We start from the raw sequence: 20,576 nt of genomic DNA, 5'->3' as shown, positions 1-20,576 counted from the left end.
TCTGTTGCGATTCTCGATTCAGCATAAATTATCTACAATGGCGACATGTTTCACAATCACGACAGAAAATCAAAATACTGCCCTAAACGTCACTAGCAGAAAGGCAGATATAAACAAACCAGACTAGAACTCGTGACGGCAGCTTCACATTCTCTATATCTACCTCCTCGACGGCAGTCAAGTCTTTCAGTTCAGTAGAAAAATCGCTCCTCTTCATAACATAAGGATCACATCTAACTTATGTGGAGATTTTCTGTTTATACCTTTCTAAACCAGCACAGTACAGACTTTTCTCCATCTCTTCCATTCTAATTTTCACTTCTTGCCCTCCATCTGAATTTCGCACGTCATCAGAATCACGTGATTGCAAACAACCTATTCAAATGTAATACCTACAGTATGCAATTGACCCTTCGCCGGGAGTTTGATTGACAAGCGATCTAACCAATCATAACGCTGAATCTGCCATTTTCTCCGACAAAGCAGTCAGGAGTTAGAAGATTAATCTCGGAGGACTTGAAGTTGAAAAATGACGTCTTTCTGCATTTGAAACGACATTCCTTCTGATGTTCATTCATGTTTATTTGTTGCTATAAATGAACTAGTAGGAAGAGATGATCGGTTCACGAGCCGTTTGAGCTGAGGAGCTACAGCGATCTGTCACGACACATTAAAGAGCCACAAAACGCTTTTTATTGTTCAAATTTCTTTAATAACTACACAGTTTGAAAGCTGGGACTTTGTTTAATATCATAAGTAACCTGCTGTCTTGTCTGTCGACGTGTTGTCAGTGTCGACAACGTATTTTTCACTGACAGCGCCACGGCTTGTCTGACAAAGCAACAGTAACTAAGGGGGGCGGGTCTTTGAGAACAGTCAATTTCAGGTCAACATTCTTTGTTCAGAGTTATCAATGTACTCAAAATGTTAGCACAAAAACATTATTTATACTGTTTATGGAACTTTTTTTTTCGGAATACTTTCAGAACATTCAAAAGCTATTTAATTTGTTAATTTCACGGTAAAACTATTTGCTCTACAAATTAAAGCTGCAGTCCACCATTTTTCCTCTTTGTCGCCATCTCTGTTTGAAATATGCAATTGCAGTCATATGCGGAACAGTTATCTGTACGTGCGTTGTGCATCAGCACAGCTCGTCAGCGCGGATGAATCTAATGCTTGCTGTCAGTCACCGCACCGGTGTGGATACTGAACTTCAGAATCACAGATTCAGCGTCTATTTCAATTCCTGTAGCCACTCCACAGTCCAAAGTCTTTTGCTTTTTGACTACGGGTGAATCTCTAGTTGTCACTGATGATTGTCAGTGTCAGATTGACTTTTAATTATTTCAGCTGCTGTGAGAAAATGCTACAAATGATCCACTACAAGCTGCATCCTCACATGATAAAACCGACTAGCCTGGACTCCTTCCTTTCTGTTTACGGACGTGACGTAATGACGCACAGACAAACGGCTGCATCCAATCCACCATGTCGCTCTTATTTTAAAACATTATTACAAGTTGTGAATCGAGCTAAGATAACGAGCTGGTTATGTACTTGCTCAAAAATTGATTTTGGATCATTTTTAACCAAAAAAAAGTTACGGACTGCAGCTTTAATGTATTTATAATTAGAAAACACATTAAAATAATATGGTAAGAAATAGCCAACCAGTTTGCAATTTAAAGCAGCTTAAAATAACTGGAAGTGACACCGGAAGCCAGACACATTCAATTAAAAAATGGCCGCACTCTTACATTAAAAATGAGGTGGATAATGTTTACAAAATGAGAATGTAATGTTCTCTTACCGTTCGCATAACCGAGAAAAAGAAAAACGTTTAGAGAACATTCAAAATTAACATTAACATGTTTTAGTTGAAGAGCGCAGGCCTATGGGAGGCAGTGATGCTGCGAGGAGACACACGAACACAGAGAGACTTCAGTCCATGACACAGAGAAGGGGAAGCTTCCCAAACGCTCTCATTTGCGCATCCTCCGAGCTCTTCCACACACGCACAGTCGCGCGTGTTCTGCTACCAGGAGGCTCGTGCTTTATTGTTTCGGCGGATGGGTGGAGGATGCAGGCATCACGCTCCACATTTCTCCTCTGACTCACGTACAGCTGTTTTTTTCCCCTCTTTCTCTATGGTGGCATCCTTTGCTCCGCCTCATTGGTGCTACCCCCCCATCTCTGGTCTCTCGCGCAGCTCCAGGCCAATTGGTTGCCTTGCCTTCACCGTTATCTGCTCTCTTCTGTCTCCGCGTCTCTCCTCTTCCTCTGTCTTCCTTCAACTCGTGAAGAATGATTAGCATACAGGAGGCGAGAGGAACTTTCCAGCGCGAGTGAACAGGAGACGAGTGCGCGAAAGGAAGAACGTGGGAAATACGATCAGGAGCGATTGGAAAGTTTGCGCGAAGACAACATTTCCAGACTGGTGGGTCACTCGAGATCTTATATTTCTGCCTGGACTGATTTGCAGATTGTAAGCTTTCAAGTTTTATTTACAGTGCACTTGAGCTATTTATAGGATACTGATAATTATAATTATACAATTATTCATTGCAATCAGGTTGATTTAGTCAAAATTAAATACTACTTTTTATCCAGATACTAATTTAGAGCTTTAGGACAAAATATGTGTACAGTGTACGCAGTATTTTTGTCTTGTTTTCCAGTGCAAATATCTAAACATTCTTAAAACAAGAAAATGCATTTACTTGAGAAGCAAAATTACATATTCAGATTAATAATTTTGTTTATTTTTCTTACCCTTGGCAGATATTTTTTCTTATTTTAAGCATAAACTTGACTTAATATCTTGTAAATGTATCTGGAAAACAAGACAAAAATCCTGAGTAAGAACATGTTTTTGCAGTAGAAGTAAAAGCAGGTACGGGTAAATGAGAGTAAGTTCAGAAGATTATTTCCTAATGATTTGTTCTGAATCAACCACTAATGCACACTACTACTGCCTTACTTTGTGCTGGCGGCGTCTCTGCGCGTGCTGCTCGAACCGTGGTTCATGTGAATGTGGATGCTGTGAGAGGTAAACATGTCTCTCGGGTCACGAGCTGTTGGGCTTTTTCTCCAGAAGCTTCTGTGGGCTTGGTTTGTTGTGTGAAATGGCACTACAGCACTGGAGTCCATATGCTTCTGGGTTGGACTTACTGGACAAAGGCTGGACGATTCGACTCCTTCATTGTCATAGAGATAACTGTGTGCTGCTGGGAAACTTCTGCTTTCTTGATGACTGTAGATAAGCTGTACTCCAGGATGAATGCACAGAAGAAAGTCATTTCATATACAGGAGCCATATTTGTTTAGACAATTAAATATCAGTTGTGTATGTGTCTATGAGCCCATATGTTTTGATATTTGCTGATTTGGTTTTCATACTTTTGGTTCTTTATCTCAATCATGCGTCAACAACAAACTCTGGAATAACATTAATATAATTAGTTGATCGTGATAATTATAAGAAACTGCACATGAGAAGGGCATTACATTTAACAACTCAGCTAATACAAAAATACATTCTAAGAATATTTTCCGAAAACGTTCTTTCTGAATGTTCTCAAACGTTTTAAAGCATTTGTTTCTTGGTTGCAAACATTAATGTAACTTTTCATTTCGTCGTTATTCATACAGTTTGGGAATGCTACTTTTGAATGTTCTCTGAATGTTCTCAGCCTAGAAACATTTAATGTTAGGAGAACATCCGACTAAAACATTTCAGAAAAACGCTTCATTCAGGATGTATAAATGATGCTTTTATGTTAATGTTACTGCAAGAACGTTGAGAGAACCTTGTCAGAACATTAACTAAAGTTCTGAGAACGTTCTCTGTAATATCATCATCACACTGTGATTATCTTTTTTATCATGTCACTTAAAAATGAAGACAAAATAAATAGTAACCAAAAAGGTTGTTGTCAAATTTGCAGCAAAATAAACAGCTGTCTATTAAGTTATGTGAAGTAAACTCTTTTTCGTTGCACATACACAGAATATTCACGGCACTATACTGTAGTGTAGAACTGAGACAAAGTGCACTTTATTTTGCGTTAATGATCTATATTGTAAGACCCACACACTCGACTGGGAGTGAATGGCCAGTTTATCTCATATACCAATTTAGAAATAGTGGAAATGTGCATTGCTTTTTTGTATGTACATACAGGCATTGACATGCATACTGATAAAAACAACATTCTATTCTATAGTGAGCAAATTTTCAATAAAAATTAGATCCACCCAACATACAATTTCTGAGTGTTTGGAAGGGATTCATGATTGAGTTTACTGTATATCTGAATACTCAATAACCTGAAAGAATATATGATTTTAACTATATTATATTATATTATATTATATATATTATTATATTATATTATATTATATTATATTATATTATAATACTAAATTCCTTACAATGTCATGGTTTTAGATACTTCTGTTCAAAAAAGTAATAATTTATTCTATTTGTGATTCTGACCACAATAAAATGATTCAGTAATTAAACATAAATCTGTTAATCAGTAATTACAGTCATGCTCAGACATCAGTTTTGGGAATGTACTGCAATATTGAGAAGAACAAATCTGCAATCATCTGCGTTTATGGAAATTCTAATTCTAAAGTCTAAATAAACTTGATAATAAGGTCAGTAATAAATGATCTATGAGTGACCAGAACATGTTTGCATATTGTACCGTATAAAACATTGTGTTTACTTTGATATGACAGTTATAGCTTGAAACCAATGAAATCAATCCTTACAGCATGCAGTATACTGTTTTAATTGCTGCAGGTGATCAATTCACACATTTCAACAAGATACATTTATGACAATATGAAACGTTCACTCACAAATGTAAATTCTGTCATTATTTGATAAATTTCACACCTATATGCTGTTCAATTTTCTGAGGAACACAAAAAACAGAAATGTTAAATCTTCATGTTGTTCAGTTTAGTATTTGGAGGAGAAGTTTATCAGTGAATAATGACTTAAATATCGTGTATTCCTCACATAAAGCTATCACATGACTACAAAGTTGTTGAATCAACTGTCTTACACTTTCATCACTTAAACACTTCAGTTTATTTTGTTTAAATCGTATTTTCGTGTGTGCAGAACAGATACTGACTTGCTTTACTGACTGCAGATATTACTGTGCATTTTATTCATTTTTTGGGTGGTTTTTTTTAAGTACAAAAAAGAAAATATTATGCATATTTTAAAAAGACTTTACAATAAACATTAAGGTCTTTTTAGTGATGTAAAGTATTTGAGTAAATATAATTAGTTAGTCTACTTAAGTATCTTGTTGGCTACTTTGTAGTTGTAGTATCAAAGTATCAAAGATGTTAGCAACTTTTACTCTCTACTTGACTACATTTTTGGATAATTATATGTACTCTTTACTCCAATACATTTGTAATGATTAATGCAATTACTCGTACTGCAATACTTAAGCACTGTTAAAATCAGACAGTCTAAGGCCTGGTTTCACAGACAGGGTTTAGATTAAGAAAAACAATTACTTGCATCTTGAAACAAAACAATGGCACTGACATATTTTAAGATACACTATATTGCCAAAAGTATTGGGACACCCCTCCAAATCACTGAATTCAGGTGTTCAATCACTTCATGGCCACAGGTGTATAAATCAAGCACTAGGCATGCAGACTGCTTCTACAAACATTTGAGAAAGAATGGGTCACTCTCAGGAGCTCAGTGAATTCAAGTGTGGTACCGTGATAGGTTTCCACCCGTGCAATAAGTCCATTTGTGAAATTTCCTCACTGCTAAATATTCCACGGTCAGCTGTTAGTGGTGTCATAACAAAGTGGAAGAAATTGGGAACAACAGCCACGCAAAATCACAGAGCGGGGTCAGCGCATGCTGAGGCACACAGTGCGCAGAAGTCCCCAACTTCGTGTGGGCTTCAGATTAGCTCAAGAACAGTGTGTAGAGAGCTTCATGGAATGAGTTTCCATGGCCGAGCAGCTGCATCCAAGCCTTACATCACCAAGTACAATGCAAAGCGTCAGATGCAGTGGTGTAAAGCAGCCGCCACTGGACTCTAGAGCAGTGGAGACGTGTTCTCTGGAGTGACCAATCACACTTCTCTGTCTGGCAATCCGATGGACGAGTCTGGGTTTGGCTGTTGCCAGGGAAACGATACTTGCCTGACTGCATTGTGTCAAGTGTAAAGTTTGGTGGAGGGGGATTATGGTGTGGGGTTGTTTTTCAGGGGTTGGGCTTGACCCTTAGTTCCAGTGAAAGGAACTCTTAATGCTTCAGCATACCAAGACATTTTGGACAATTTCATGCTCCCAACTTTGTGGGAACAGTTTGGGAATGGCCCCTTCCTGTACCAGCATGACTGCGCACCAGTGCACAAAGCAAGGTCCATAAAGACATGGATGAGTGAGTTTGGTGTGGAGGAACTTGAATGGCCTCAACCCAACAGAACACCTTTGGGATGAATTAGAGCGGAGACTGTGAGCCAGACCTTCGCCAACATCACTGCCTGACCTCACAAATGTGCTTCTAGAAGAATGGTCAAAAATTCCCATAAACACACTCCTAAACCTTGTGGAAAGCCTTTCCAGAAGAGCTGAAGCTGTTATAGCTGCAAAGGGTGGGCCGACTCCATTTTAAACCCTACGGATTAAGAATGGGATGTCATTAAAGTTCTTGTGCACGTAAAGACAGGCGTCCCAAAACTTTTGGCAATATAGTGTATGTCAGTACAAGTTACTTTCAGTTAAAACAGCTCAAACATGCATTTTAGTCTGGGACTAGCTTAAGCCTTGTCTGTGAAACCGGGGTAAGATGTTTACTCAAGTTATATTGGAATTGGTGACTAATGGAGTCATTTTTGTTGTAAGGTATCTGTTACTTAAGTATGCTTTTCAGGGTCTTTTGAAGTATTTCGATGATTTATAGTAAGTAAACTAAATTAAACACAAAAAAGTTTTTTGTTTTATCTTAAGTGAAAATTCTACTTTCCTATTACAGGTAATGTAACTTATTTATTCAGTTCTATTCTGGACGTACTACATGGATTTCATTGAAATTTGAGAAATTCTTGGGAACCACATGAATTTGGGACTTTAGCTGCAGAAAAAACCATATTTAGCTATAACTTTTAGGAGTACACTAACATTTAGATGGTCCCAAAGCTAACAGACATAAACTAAAAACTATATCTACACTAATAAATAATTGTAAATGTTAGTATTCTATATATTATTATACAATTATATACATTATTTTGGAGGTTCGGTTGTGTCAAATGTAATAATTCAGTGATCTAGTTACTCATACACTGCTGAATACTGAATTGAGATGAGAACAAAAGTTGAACTGAATTGAGCTGGATGATCTTCTCCAGAGCGGCTTTATAACTGATTCGACTTTGTTTCATAATTGAAGAATTTTGCAACATCGACACTGTTATTGAAATGAAAAATGACACTTATAGCTGAACTGAACTCATTTCACACTGTTATTGAACTGAACTGAATCAACACTGAACTGAACTGAGCTGAATAATGACACTTTTTATTGTCTTTTTAGATCTGCTGTACTGAATTTGAATTTGTCTCATATTTGATGAAGTTTGCACTATTGATCGTTATTTTCCTGTTTATCAATGTGAAGCTGCTTTGAAACGATCTGCACTGCATGAGATGCGATATAAATAAAGGTGACTTGACTTGAATGACACCATGTCAGTGTTTACGGTTCTGCTGACTGGCTGATGGCTGATCTTTATTAGGCATGAAGGCCACATAAGTAATTTGGATCATGATTAATACGTGTGACGTTCGAACTTCTCTGTTCATTGGTTCTGTGCGAGAAAGAGCCTTCCCCATCATGATCCATATCAAAACATGATCTATATCTAAACAGCGAGGCCAATTAAAAATCAATCTCGACTGTGGTGCGAGGCTGTAACCGAGAGTGTGGAGTATGAAGTAGACGGGTGATTGATACCGGCGCAGCCACAACACGCACCCGCGGCATTCATCTCACCTGATGGCACCACAGTCACGGCGTGTCACAAACACAGGGATTTGCATGAGTTATGTGCTCTGCAGGCATGTGATAGAACAGCGGCTGGGGGTGAGCCGTACTGCCAGCCAGAACCGCGGGTTAGTCATCGCTGTTTACCGGAAGAGAAGGAGGAGGAGGATTACCGCTGCCTCTCTTTGAGGACTCAAGCTTCTTTTGACCAGGCTAAGATGCACTGCTTTAAGAGAGGATGCTTTCAGTGCGTCCTGATGTTACTCTCTTCTGTGAGAATCCTGTCAGAGTTAGACCTGAGAGCATTGAGAATATATGAGCAGGACACCATTTGGTTTGATTTCACTTGACATTTCATGTGAGAAAATGGTCTAAAGCTTTTGAACAGTTTATAAATGAAACTAAACAATATGGATCTACTTGGAATGGCTATAGAAATTGAATTATTTTTTACAGTTCCTTTTTTGGTATCTTCTTGTTATGTATAGATGTATGTACTGTATGTATAGATTATATTAAAGTGGACCTATTATGCCCCTTTTCACAAGATAAGTCTCTGGTGTCTCCAGAATGTGTCTGTGAAGTTTCAGCTCAAAATCCCCCACAGATCATTTATTATAGCTTGTCAAATTTGTCCCTATTTGGGTGTGAGCAAAAACACGCCGTTTTTGTGTGTGTCCCTTTAAATGCAAATGAGCTGCTGCTCCCACCCCCTTTCCAGAAGAGGGCGGAGCTTTAACAGCTCAACAGCAACAAAGCTGGAGAATCTCACGCAGCCAAAATGACGAAAGTGTTCAGCCTTACATTGTTCAAACCGGAGTCGACACTGATGGAGAGACTCAGGAAGAAGTTACAACTTTTAGACGTTTCTGAATGGTTAGTGGATAAATTGATGTAGTTGCTGTGGAGTTGATTCAACTCATCCACTAGCATGTGCCGTCATGTTCATCTTTTGTGTTGAATTGACCCTCGTTTGTGAAGCAGTCCGGCGTAAAATGACGGCATGTCAACAACACTCTACTACAACAACTCTTCCTCTTCTCTAAAGCAGTCTCTGAATTTTGAGCTTTGCTTGAACATTTGCCACGGCGTTAGAACTGGTTCACCGTTGTCGCTTGTGAAAACAACATGGCGGCGCCATGAGTGGAAACGTGCAGATTAAGGGGCGGTAATATTATAATAAGATCCCCTTCCTACAACACCAGAGGTGTTGTTCTTGTTCTTTTTCACATTCTTGCAGAGAAAGGCTTGCCAAAACAAAGTTACTGGGTTGATCTTTTTCACGTTTTCTGGGTTGGTAGAAAACACGGAAAAAGTCAGATTTTTATGATATGTGATACATGAAAAAATCTTTGGAGTGACTGCCGTTAGTGCAGAACTGTGATTGATGTCAATTAAGAGTGACATTAATTCTGATTTGACTGTTCAGACTGAGGTCACATTGTAAAACATTCAACCTGTATCTGATTTACGACCGCATACGGAAGTGGTCTAAATCTGAATAAAAAAAATGAAACAAAGAAAAATGTTGTCATATTATCCCAAAAATGTCATGATTGAAAGGAGATAGCACAAGCATTTATATCGGCTACTGTATGTGTAATATTCACAAAACGTCAGAATCTGACCGAATCTAGACTGTAGGGTGCAACACAAACCCTTAATGAGTATACGAGTAAAGATGGTACAAATTAAACATTACTTTCACTCACTTCACTTTCTGATGGTCTTAGATCAGGTTCATTGAAGGAATATTTGATTATTCAAAAATAACTACTGGAGGTTAATCACGTTAAACGAGTCATATTATCCGGGTTTAAGAGCAAAGATTATAGCTTGCCGTCAATGAACAGGCTATATTGTAGACAGAAATGGGAGATTATTTATAATAAACATGCTTAAACAATAAAAACATAACATTAAAAATAAAATCCATCCCGATTATTCCTCTGGCAGTAAGTAACTTGAGCAGCTCTTCATTTAGACGTCATGACTGTGATTACACCGGCAGCGCTCAGATAATGTTGCACAATTAAAATGAAAGAGGACACACATGACTCTGAAGAAACTGTTTTAAATAGTGATGTTCATTCTCAAGCTGAAATAAGTTTAATTTCGTCCATTATTTTCTGACAGTCGACCTGTGAATGTAGATACGACAGCTGGATTGCGCTTACCTTACACTGAGATCCGGATGAGAAACGCGTTTACACTCGTCTTTTTGATGTGTGTGCGGACAACATCCAGATACAGGTCACATGTTAATTTACAGGTTAACATGTTATTGCCAAGTGTAAACACAGCCTAATCTGGATCTTTGGCCAGTAAGGCTTTGTCTAAATGAGATGCTCATGCAGGGTTTTGAGCGACAGAGATGTTGGCAGCATGTGACCCTGCATAGTGCCGTGAATATCACTAACATCACGAGGGAGTCGTGCTGTCAACATCTCCCTCACTGTTGGCACGGCTCACTGTGACAGCTTCCTCACGTATGCAGGTGATTTAGGATAGAATGCCCAAGGATATTCATATTTTCATGTTTATGATCTATCCATCCATCCATCCATCCATCCGCCAATGCCTTTCTGTAGAGATGTAGCATTGGAAAATCCATGTGGAAATCCCTGGAAATGCTAATTCAAGACTTCCCGCTGGATTTTTAACCTCTGTCTTTGAATGTTAATGGCATTCAGTGTGCTTGTCTGCCAATGAACAGAAGCCTTCCAGATGAAACGCTATGGAGGCAAAAATAGTCCTCCCCGCACAGGGCTAAGAAGAGCAGAGCGATATTGGAAAATGATTACAAAACACCCATCCATAATTCATCAAGCATATTGGTGAGGGCGCGGGACTCTTATTATGGCTGCTCTTTAAATCAGATTTGTCGGTTTTGATCAATGTAAAGTCTTCTAGTGACACGACTGAAATATTTGGCAAATATAACTCTGTCTAATGGATAATTGATTAAGACAAGTGATGCCACTGGGAATGAATGTGTAATAGCTGAAGGTAAGAGTACAGTCATGATTTTATGGTTGATTCGGAGCGGATTTTCTCACCTCATTCTTGCACAAATTGTTGGATTTGACTTTGATCAAATACACAGAGAAAACTATAATCATCAGAGATGATGAGCATAAGTTATTGTCAATGCTTTTTAATTTCTTTTGAGAAAGCAAGAAATGTATAGATTAAAGGTCAACAAATGGGTTTATTAACCATATTGACACCAATCCTACATGTTTGGTTATCAATAGCTGTTTATCTTTACAGATCCTAAAGCACATTGATTTAAACCACAGTGATTTTGGAATCACAAACTTATCATTTGAATTGATCATTTATGGTAGTATCACTCAGTGCACATTATAATTAAAATATTTTTAATAACCCATGAAAATTCTTCTTCTTTTAAAAACATGTTTTTTTTGTCAACCTTGTTACATTGAAAACATTGTGGAGTTCGATATAAAGGCTTAGGTAGCAAATATCATTCATCACGCTACATTTCAGTCAACATTGTCGTGTCTTCTGCCAAGAAAAGTGGATCGCTGAAATGTAAAGTTGAACTCTCCGAGGCCAGTGTAAGTGTGAACAATAATATACCAGTTGCGACTGTAAGAGAATTGTACTTCTGTTTGCACCATTTCGTCAAAATAATGATGTCTCTTTAAGTTCAAACCATTATTTTTAACAGGGGAAATGTCAAAGCGTAAACAGAAGGCGTGATTTTATATTTTAATTTCTGACAATGGCTTATGTAAAACTAAAAATCATTAAGAGATCCAAATGTGATAAACATGGTGATATGATTATAGTGACCAATGTCCAAACCCACACTTTTTGTATTTTGTGTCATGATGAAAATGTTGACATACAGTTGTGGCCAGAATTATTAGCCCCCTTCATAAATATGATCAAAGATGACTCTAAAAATAAATCTGCATTGTTTATCCTTTTGATCTTTAATTCATAAAATTAGCAAAAATCTAACCTTTCATTGAAGGAAAAGAATTGAAAGTGGGGGGAAAATAACATTAAGAAATAAATGTTTTTCTCCAAAACACGTTGCCCACAATTATTAGCACCCCTAGAATTTTTTATGAGTAAAATATCTCTGAAGTATATTCCCATTCATATTTAAAATTTTTTAGCTCACCGGGGTGATCATGAACATGAAATTGTCCAGCCATGACTTCCTGTTCCACAGGAGTATAAACATGAGGAAACACAGAGGCCAAATTCCCTTAATCATTCATCACAATGAGTAAAACCAAAGAATATAGCTCTGATGTGCAGCAAAAGATTGTTGAGCTTCACAAAATAGAAAGTGGCTGTAAGAAAATAGCTGAAGCATTATCCCATTATCCCACTATCGGGGCAATAATTGAGAAGTTCCAATCAACTAAAGATGTTACAAATCTGACTGAAAGAGGACATGTGTCTAAATCATCCTAATGTGAAGTGAGGAGGAAAGTTTGAGTGGACAAAGACTCTCCAAGGATCACAGCTGGAGAATTGCAGAGATTAGTTGAGTCTTGAGTCTCAGAAAGCCTAAAAAAATGATCAAACAGCACCTACATCCCCACAAGATGTTCAGGAAGGTTTCAAGAAAAATCCTCTGCTCTCATCCAGAAACAATCTCCAGCATATTCAGTTGTCAGACAAGACTGGAACTTCAAACGGGACGAGCTTCTATGGTCAGATGAAGCTAAAAAAAGAGCTTTTTGGCAGCAAACCCACCAGATGGGTTTGGTGCACACATGGATAAAAAGTGCCCCATGCCCACGGTTAAATATCCTGCTGGATCTTTAATGTTGTGGGCCTATTTTTGTGCTGGAGGTCCTGGACAACTTGTTCAGATATATCATATCATGGATTCTATCAAATACCAACAGATAAAAAATCAAAACCTGACGACTTCTGATAGAAATCTTATAATGGGCTGTGGTTGGATCTTCCATCAGGACAATGATCCAAATCAAACATCAAAACCAGCACAAAAATGTGTCACTGAGCACAAAATGAAGCTTCTGCCATGGCCATCCCAGTCCTCTGACCTGAACCCTAAAGAGAATGAGTGGAGTGAACTGAAGAGAAGAAGCACCAACATGGAGCTGGAATCTGAAGGATCTGGAGAGATTCTGCATGAAGGAATGATCTCTGATCTCTGGTCAGGTGTTCTCCAAACTCATCAGGCGTTATAGAAGACGACTCAGAGCTGTTCTCTTGGCAAAAGGAGGTTGCAAAAAGTTTTGAATAAAAGGGTGCTAATAATTGTGGGCAACGTGTTTTGGAGAAAAACATTTATTTCATAATGTTATTTCCCCCCAAACTTTCAATTATTTTCCTTCAATGAAAGGTTAGATTTTTGCTAATTTTATAAATTAAAGATCAAAAGGATAAACAATGCAGATTTATTTTTAGAGTCATCTTTGATCATATTTATGAAGGGGGCTAATAATTCTGGCCACAACTGTACTGTGCTTTGTATAAAAATGTGACGGTTTCACAAGAACTCTGATATTCTTCTAGTTAAGCTGTCAGAGAAAAACCCTCATACAATTTTGACTATTCTGGAGAATGAAAAGCTAAAATGGTGAGATCTGTCAGGCTCACTTATTGTTGATTGCATCTCTTTTCTTTGTATGAAAACTTTTTTTGTGTGTTGAAATGACTCGTTTAGCTACAAGCGCGATTTCTTTTAGCTATTGATTTCTTTCCCCTCTGCTCTTTAGGCTTTCACAGTGCTTTGATAGTTCATTTTGACATTCGTAAAATCAGTCAAATGGACTGCCTGAACCGCATGAGGTTCGGCCTCAAATAAAACTATTTCGACTTTCAGAAAAGCTCTGAAAAGAAGACGTCCGTCTCAAAACATGTCAACCAGTATTGAAGGAGAGACCCTCAATATTGGAATAAATGCAACAAAATCTGTGCTTGAGTTGGATCGAACCTTAAATAATGATTTAATATAAATCAAAAATATTTATTTTCCCAAAGACAAAAACATTCCTACAAAGGAAAATGATAATTTATTATAAAGACTACTTTGTAGTAGACACTAATTTGTTAGCCAATGTGTAATTTAATAAATAAAGGTGACTTCGAAAGACCTTAATATTTATTGTGATGTCTTTTAAAAATCATATTTGCATAATATTTTCTGTTATGTACTAAAAAAAAACAGCAGAAGGATCAATAAAACCCACAATAATTTCTGCAGTCATTCACTGCGGTTATGTGATAATATTGTTTTTATCAGTACAGTAACTTAATTATGATTTATGATTTAACAGTGTTTGGTTAAAGAGTTAACAGCATGTCAACAAGTCATGATAATGACTTAAACATAGGTCAAAATTAACATTTAATTCAACAATATAAACACAATATACATCCAGCAACCGACTGATAAAATCAAGAATGTAAAAAAATGAAAGATGTTGAGCATATAATATTAGAGGCGTGTATTTTAATATTAATTGTATAGTATCTCATGAATTATTATTTTAATCATGCTGCAGTGATGATGTGTTTTTGTAGGCCAAACCGTACCTGTACTCGTTCCCTTGACAAAAACCAATAGGATTTTTCCACTGGCTTCTGGATTATTGCTGAAAATAAGCTCTGTGACAAACAAAATTGCATGATTCTTACATGTTTTGTTCTTCATGATAATCTTCACTAAGAATTTTGAAACCTAAATGCATATCGCCAGAAGTGAAAAGCTAAATGTTGGCAATAAACAAACACATGACTTCAACATCACCACCATTAACAGCTCTTTCTCTGAAAGTTTGAGTTAGAATAGTTTGCAAGAGCGTGAATATATGAGATTGTGTTGACCACAGACCTTATTTCAGGCATTTAACCAAAAACCCATGGACTAAAATGTTAGCTTTTTGGGCCTACAAAAATATGTCATCCCTGTGTTTTTATATATCGCTTATCTTGCACAAAATGGTGGTAAACATTACAGATATCTGCAGTGGCCATTACTTTACAGTAATTAACAGTATTTTTTCCCCTCTGGTGGTCGGGACACTCCTGCGGTCATTCAGACGGTTTTCAGTGTAAGATCACACACCCAAAACCCTTTAACTTTGTATGCACAAACCATAATCATACATTTAGCAAATACTAAGGCAAGTACATAAAAAGATGTGGAGAGAATTGCAAGACCAAGAGACAAAAGTGCGTCCCATGGGCGCCTTTGTCAGCGGTTTTGGGAAGAGGCGAATGAGACCCCCAGGTGCATGCTGGAATTGCCCTACTTCCAAAAGCTACATCTGCCTATTGTTCGTCCTGGATTTACCAAGCACTGAGCCAACAACATTCACAAATCTCCCAATATTTTACACACTTTTCTGTATTCTCTTAGTCTACCATGGTGGTATTTTGCTGGCGATGCAGCTATAGCTTCTAGATGCTCTTTGTAGGGTCTTTTAGTCTTTGTTTACTGTAAATAAATCCATGCATGAGGCATTCGAAAACAGAAATAACGCTGCATGGTTTAGCACGGTCTGCTTGAAAGCAGAGGAAGGTGCTGCCCGCGTCTTGCTCTGACCTATTTTTCACAGCCCTGCCCAACACTTGCTGTATGGAGCTCCAAAATAGCTCAGTAAGAAAAGTGGTGCAAGCATTTCCATCTTGCATAACAGGCGGATCATTCTCTTGGCCAGCCAAGGCGCTGAGAACCAGTGCAGTGTACACTGAGAGTAACAAGCAGGCGGATAATTGCGTCAGGGAGTTTTCAGACTGTTGTAGTGCCACATTTTCACAAAGTGCTGTGAGGTTGGCGTGGGCTTTCATCAAACGCTCTTTTTTTTGACATTCTAAGCAATGCTAGCATGCAAGAGCTTATTACATTGACACTACATGCGTGTGAATCCAACAGCACTGTTTAAGGGACAGGCTACTGTAGCGTTTCGTTGAGCTGCTTTGTAGAGTATAGCGAAGTTTAAAGATTGTTTAATAGTCATGTTTATGAGCAAATGTTACTCCACCAACAAAACAACATCAATTTGCTGATGTTTTCACCTCATTTTAGAGGATTCTGAAATGCTTGTTTCTGTGGATTTCATAGCTTTTAGGTATCTATCCCAGGCTTTTTTTTTTTTTCATGTTATCCCGGAACATTCTGCCATGTGCTCCATCATACAAACTTATGTAATTCATTCAGTACTGTAGCTATCTCTGCATAATGGACACTCGGGAAGCTTATGCTTTAACAGCTCAACAACAACAAAGCTGGAGAATCTCACACAGCCAAAATGACGAATGTTTTCAGCCTTACATTGTTCAAACCGGAGTCGACACTGATGGAGAGACTCAGGAAGAAGTTACAACTTTTAGACGTTTCTGAATGGTTAGTGGATAAATTGATGTAGTTGCTGTGGAGTTGATTCAACTCATCCGCTAGCATGTGCCGTCATGTTCATCTTTTGTGTTGAATTGACCCTCGTTTGTGAAGCAGTCCGGCGTAAAATGACGGCATGTCAACAACACTCGACTACAACAACTCTTCCTCTTCTCTAAAGCAGCCCAACATGGCCCCGCCCCCTTTGTTGTGTGTTCTCGAGGGCGGGGTTTATGTAAATTTTAGGGTTTGTGATGTCACTAACCAGGGAAGAAGCTCGTTGTAGTCCCTACCAGCCGTTTAAAAAGCGATTTCTGTGAAAGAAAATATCTCCTTTGCATTGAACTTTGAGCGTCGTAACTTTGCAGATGTTGTTTATGATCAAACAGCAACATTACACACTAACTAAAGTTTAAAAAAGTCAAATCATAATCAAGGACCCCTTTGGCACATCTCAGTTTATTATTTTGAAGTGTTGTACATGGACTGGATATAGATTTGCAGCATGATAAAGCTGGTTGATATCCTGATAAGTGTTCATTTCCATGTTTTCTCTCTTTCTCAGTGTCTACAGCTGCTCTAGATGAATCATTCATAAAGCTATCACCAATGAAAGCGTTCTCCATTAGGGCTGTTTTCTTACTCCTCCACTATAGTCTCTTTTATGTCATGAGAATAGCACTGTTTGGACGGGATACAGTGTCTAAATTCTGTCGTTTTATGTACTGACTGGGACAGGGTTGTACTCTGGTCATGTGCATCATCAAACCCACTGAAATAATCAAGACTTATATATGTGATTAAGTTTAATAATTAATGACACAGTTACTCCAGCAGTCAGTCAATAAAAATGACTAGATTTTTATATTGATTTAATTATTTAATGAATTAATTTATTTATTATGATGTCAGTCATTTCACTTGTATCGGTGTATGTGAAGATCAAAATAACTGTTAATTACAATTGCAGATTTTCCAGTACCGATGGCTTAATTGTAATTTGTCACCCATGAGTAGGTAATTAAATTTTTACCAGTGTTTTGTAAAATAAATGAATGGGATTAATATCATAAAGTCTTATGAATCTTTAAAACACAAGTGTGCCTAAGCTCAGTGAACACAGTAGACCCGTCTCATTCGATATGTTGTCCTGAGTGTCGTCGTATGCATTAGCTCTTTAGTGTTGTTGGTGGAGTGGTTGTTCGGCTCACTGGTTTGTGGCTGAAGGGTCTGTGGTGAGCGTGAAGGGCACTAGCGTCGTGTCGTGCCTGGCAGGCGGCCCTCTCTGGACACATCTGCCTGAGTGCTGCAGACCTCTCAGGATGACACATCCGCCGGCTGTTGTGTATAATCTGAGTGAATGTGAACGTTTTTGAGACTCCACTGTGACTATAGAACCACATCAGGGGATTTCATTTCCAAATCTCTGACATTCACAAGCTTGCTATCCACTAATCCACATCTGTGCAAAGCAACCCATCACCCAGCTGCTGAGCGTGCAGTGTAATTGTGTGACTGAAACACATTTATTTTCATCTAAGAGTTTATGAGAGGTAGAATGGGTTGGGAAAGACTCCTGAGTATTTGTTAGTACGTTGCTATGCAGTTGCTAAGATGGTACTTGGTGGTTGCTTACTGTTTGAAGTGAAAATACACCATTTTGGAGTTGTGAGAGTTAATGCAAATGAATGCAAAAAATGTGTGAATGCAAAAAATTAGAATTGTTTATAAATCTTTTATCAACTAAAGGGAAGCATGTATTAGCAATTAAACAACGAAGTGAACTACTCTGTACTGCAGGTAAAGACAATTTATATTTATTTTAATTATGACTAATGAAATTATGACTAATTGAATCATAACAAAGCACTGTTCACCAGAGGAGAACTGGCCCCCCGACTAAGCCTGGTTTCTCCCAAGGTTTTTTCTCCATTTTAACACCTGTCTCACCTGTTTGCCACCTGATGTCACCTGTTGGAGTTTGGGTTCCTTGCCGCTGTCGCCTTTGGCTTGCTTAGTCGGGGACACTTGACATTTGACTTGACATTTGATATTCAACAGTATTCTTGACATTTATTCAACAGTGCTTTGATCTGCCTGCATTGACACTATTCTTGAAGAGCTGCTGTACAGCAAAAATGATATACCAGTTATCAATGTAAAGCTGCTTTGACACAATCTGCATTGTAAAAAGCACTATATAAATAAAGGTCACTTGACTTGACTAATGAATAGTTCTAGCATGTTAATAGATATAGCAGTGTTGAAGGGGACCTATTACGCAAAATTCACTTTTATAAGGTGTTTGTACACAGATGTGTATCCTCAGTGTGTGTGAACGACCAGCATATAATGGTAAAAATCCACTCCTTTTTTATACTCCCCGTAAATCATAGACAGTTTCTCCAAATGTGTGGTTCCAGATTTCCCCCTACTCTTACGTAAGAAGCCCCACCCATGACTGCTGATGATCTACCCTAGCATAGATCCCGCCCTGAGTAGGGGTGTAAGAAACCCAGCTCACAAGAAGATAGAATTATTCCAGCTCCCGCCGCGGTGTACAGAGCTGAAGTGGACTCATTTTGGCTTCAACTATAAAGAAACAAACAAGGAGATCGACAAGAGTCATGTTGTTTGCAAAATGGGCTATGTTAAAATCCAATACACGGGAAACGCACTGAATCTGAGAGTTCACTTAACATCCGATGCCATCCACGCTGCTGAGATGCGTTTCGATAGAAAATGTAATATGTACTGCACACTTTCCTCTCAATAACAAAATAAACACACAACAAAAATGACAGCAGAAAGAAAGCATCTGATCATAGCGATGTGGGTGTGTTTGCACCAGCTCTTCAGTGAAGGCACATCTATTTAAATAGCACTTTATACAAAAACTGCGTTAAAGCAAGCAGCTTTACAGTATCAAATATGAAAAAGTCATGCAGTCATGGACTGGCTTATGATGACTTTCTGTTGTTAAAGGGTTAGTTCACGCAAAAATTAAAATAATGTCATTTATTACTCTCCCTCATGTCGTTCCACACCCATAAGACCTTCGTTCATCTTCGGAGCACAAATTAAGATATTTTTGTTGAAATCCGATGGCTCAGTGAGGCCTGCATAGCCAGCAATGACATTTCCTCTCTCAAGATCCATTAATGTACTAAAAACATATTTAAATCAGTTCATGTGAGTACAGTGGTTCAATATTAATATTATAAAGCCACGAGAATATTTTTGGTGCGCCAAAAAAACAAAATAACGACTTATATAGTGATGGTCGATTTCAAAACACTGCTTCAGGAAGCTTCGAAGCGTTATGAACCTTTTGTGTCGAATCATGATTCGGATCGCGTGTCAAACCGCCAAACGGCTGAAATCACGTGACTTTGGCGCTCCGAACCGCTGATTCGATACACTGATTCATTTATGATCAGAAGCTTCCTGAAGCAGTGTTTTGAAATCGGCCATCACTATATAAGTCGTTATTTCGTTTTTCTGGAGCACCAAAAATATTCTCGTGGCTTTATAATATTAATATTGAACCACTGTACTCACATGAACTGATTTAAATATGTTTTTAGTACATTAATGGATCTTGAGAGAGGAAATGTCATTGCTGGCTATGCAGGCCTCACTGAGCCATCGGATTTCATCAAAAATATCTTAATTTGTGTTCCGAAGAACTTACGGGTCTTACTTATTTTCATTTTTGGGTGAACTAACCCTTTAAACACTTTAGAAATTAAAAACTGCTATTCTGTGAACCTTTAAAACATATACACCTAAATAATCCTGCAGTCACTTTACTATTTTCCCTTTACTTAGATTGCACAAAATAGTGATTTGTGATATAAATGCAAATAATACTGTCTTGATTAAATAAAATAAAAAACATTTGTCAGGTTTTATGCATATGGTGGTTCTTTATGACAGTTTTTTCTAAAATTAGATCCTCTTGCTAAAAAACTAGAAATATTGCAAAATATCGCCTTTCTTACAGTTTTGCAATATATCACAATATATGTACGATCTGCTGCTGCTGCATCAATAGACATATATAAATCCCATAGCAGATTTAGGCAGGTGGAGCTGGGGAGGTGGAGGGGTTCAGAGTTACTCTGATCGAAAATCTTACAGCGAACACTGAACCAGACTGTT

At 37.9% G+C, this 20,576-nt stretch overlaps 1 protein-coding gene across 3 annotated transcripts in view; it reads left to right on the top strand.

The window, feature by feature from the left end:
• The first annotated feature begins 1,597 nt into the window (after positions 1-1,597).
• myt1lb (myelin transcription factor 1-like, b) overlaps positions 1,598-20,576 on the top strand; it is a 141,930-nt gene continuing 122,951 nt past the window's right edge. For all 3 annotated transcript variants that reach the window (XM_048190326.1, XM_048190325.1, XM_048190327.1), the window contains exon 1: positions 1,598-2,440. The gene's annotated coding sequence lies outside the window, so the exon portion shown is untranslated. The remainder of the gene's footprint in view (positions 2,441-20,576) is intronic.

Source organism: Megalobrama amblycephala, linkage group LG5 (assembly GCF_018812025.1).
Source record: "Megalobrama amblycephala isolate DHTTF-2021 linkage group LG5, ASM1881202v1, whole genome shotgun sequence".
In the NCBI taxonomy this organism is placed as follows: Eukaryota; Metazoa; Chordata; class Actinopteri; order Cypriniformes; family Xenocyprididae; genus Megalobrama; species Megalobrama amblycephala.
The sequence above is the reverse complement of the archived record's forward strand: the minus strand, read 5'-3'. Positions and strand labels throughout refer to the sequence as shown.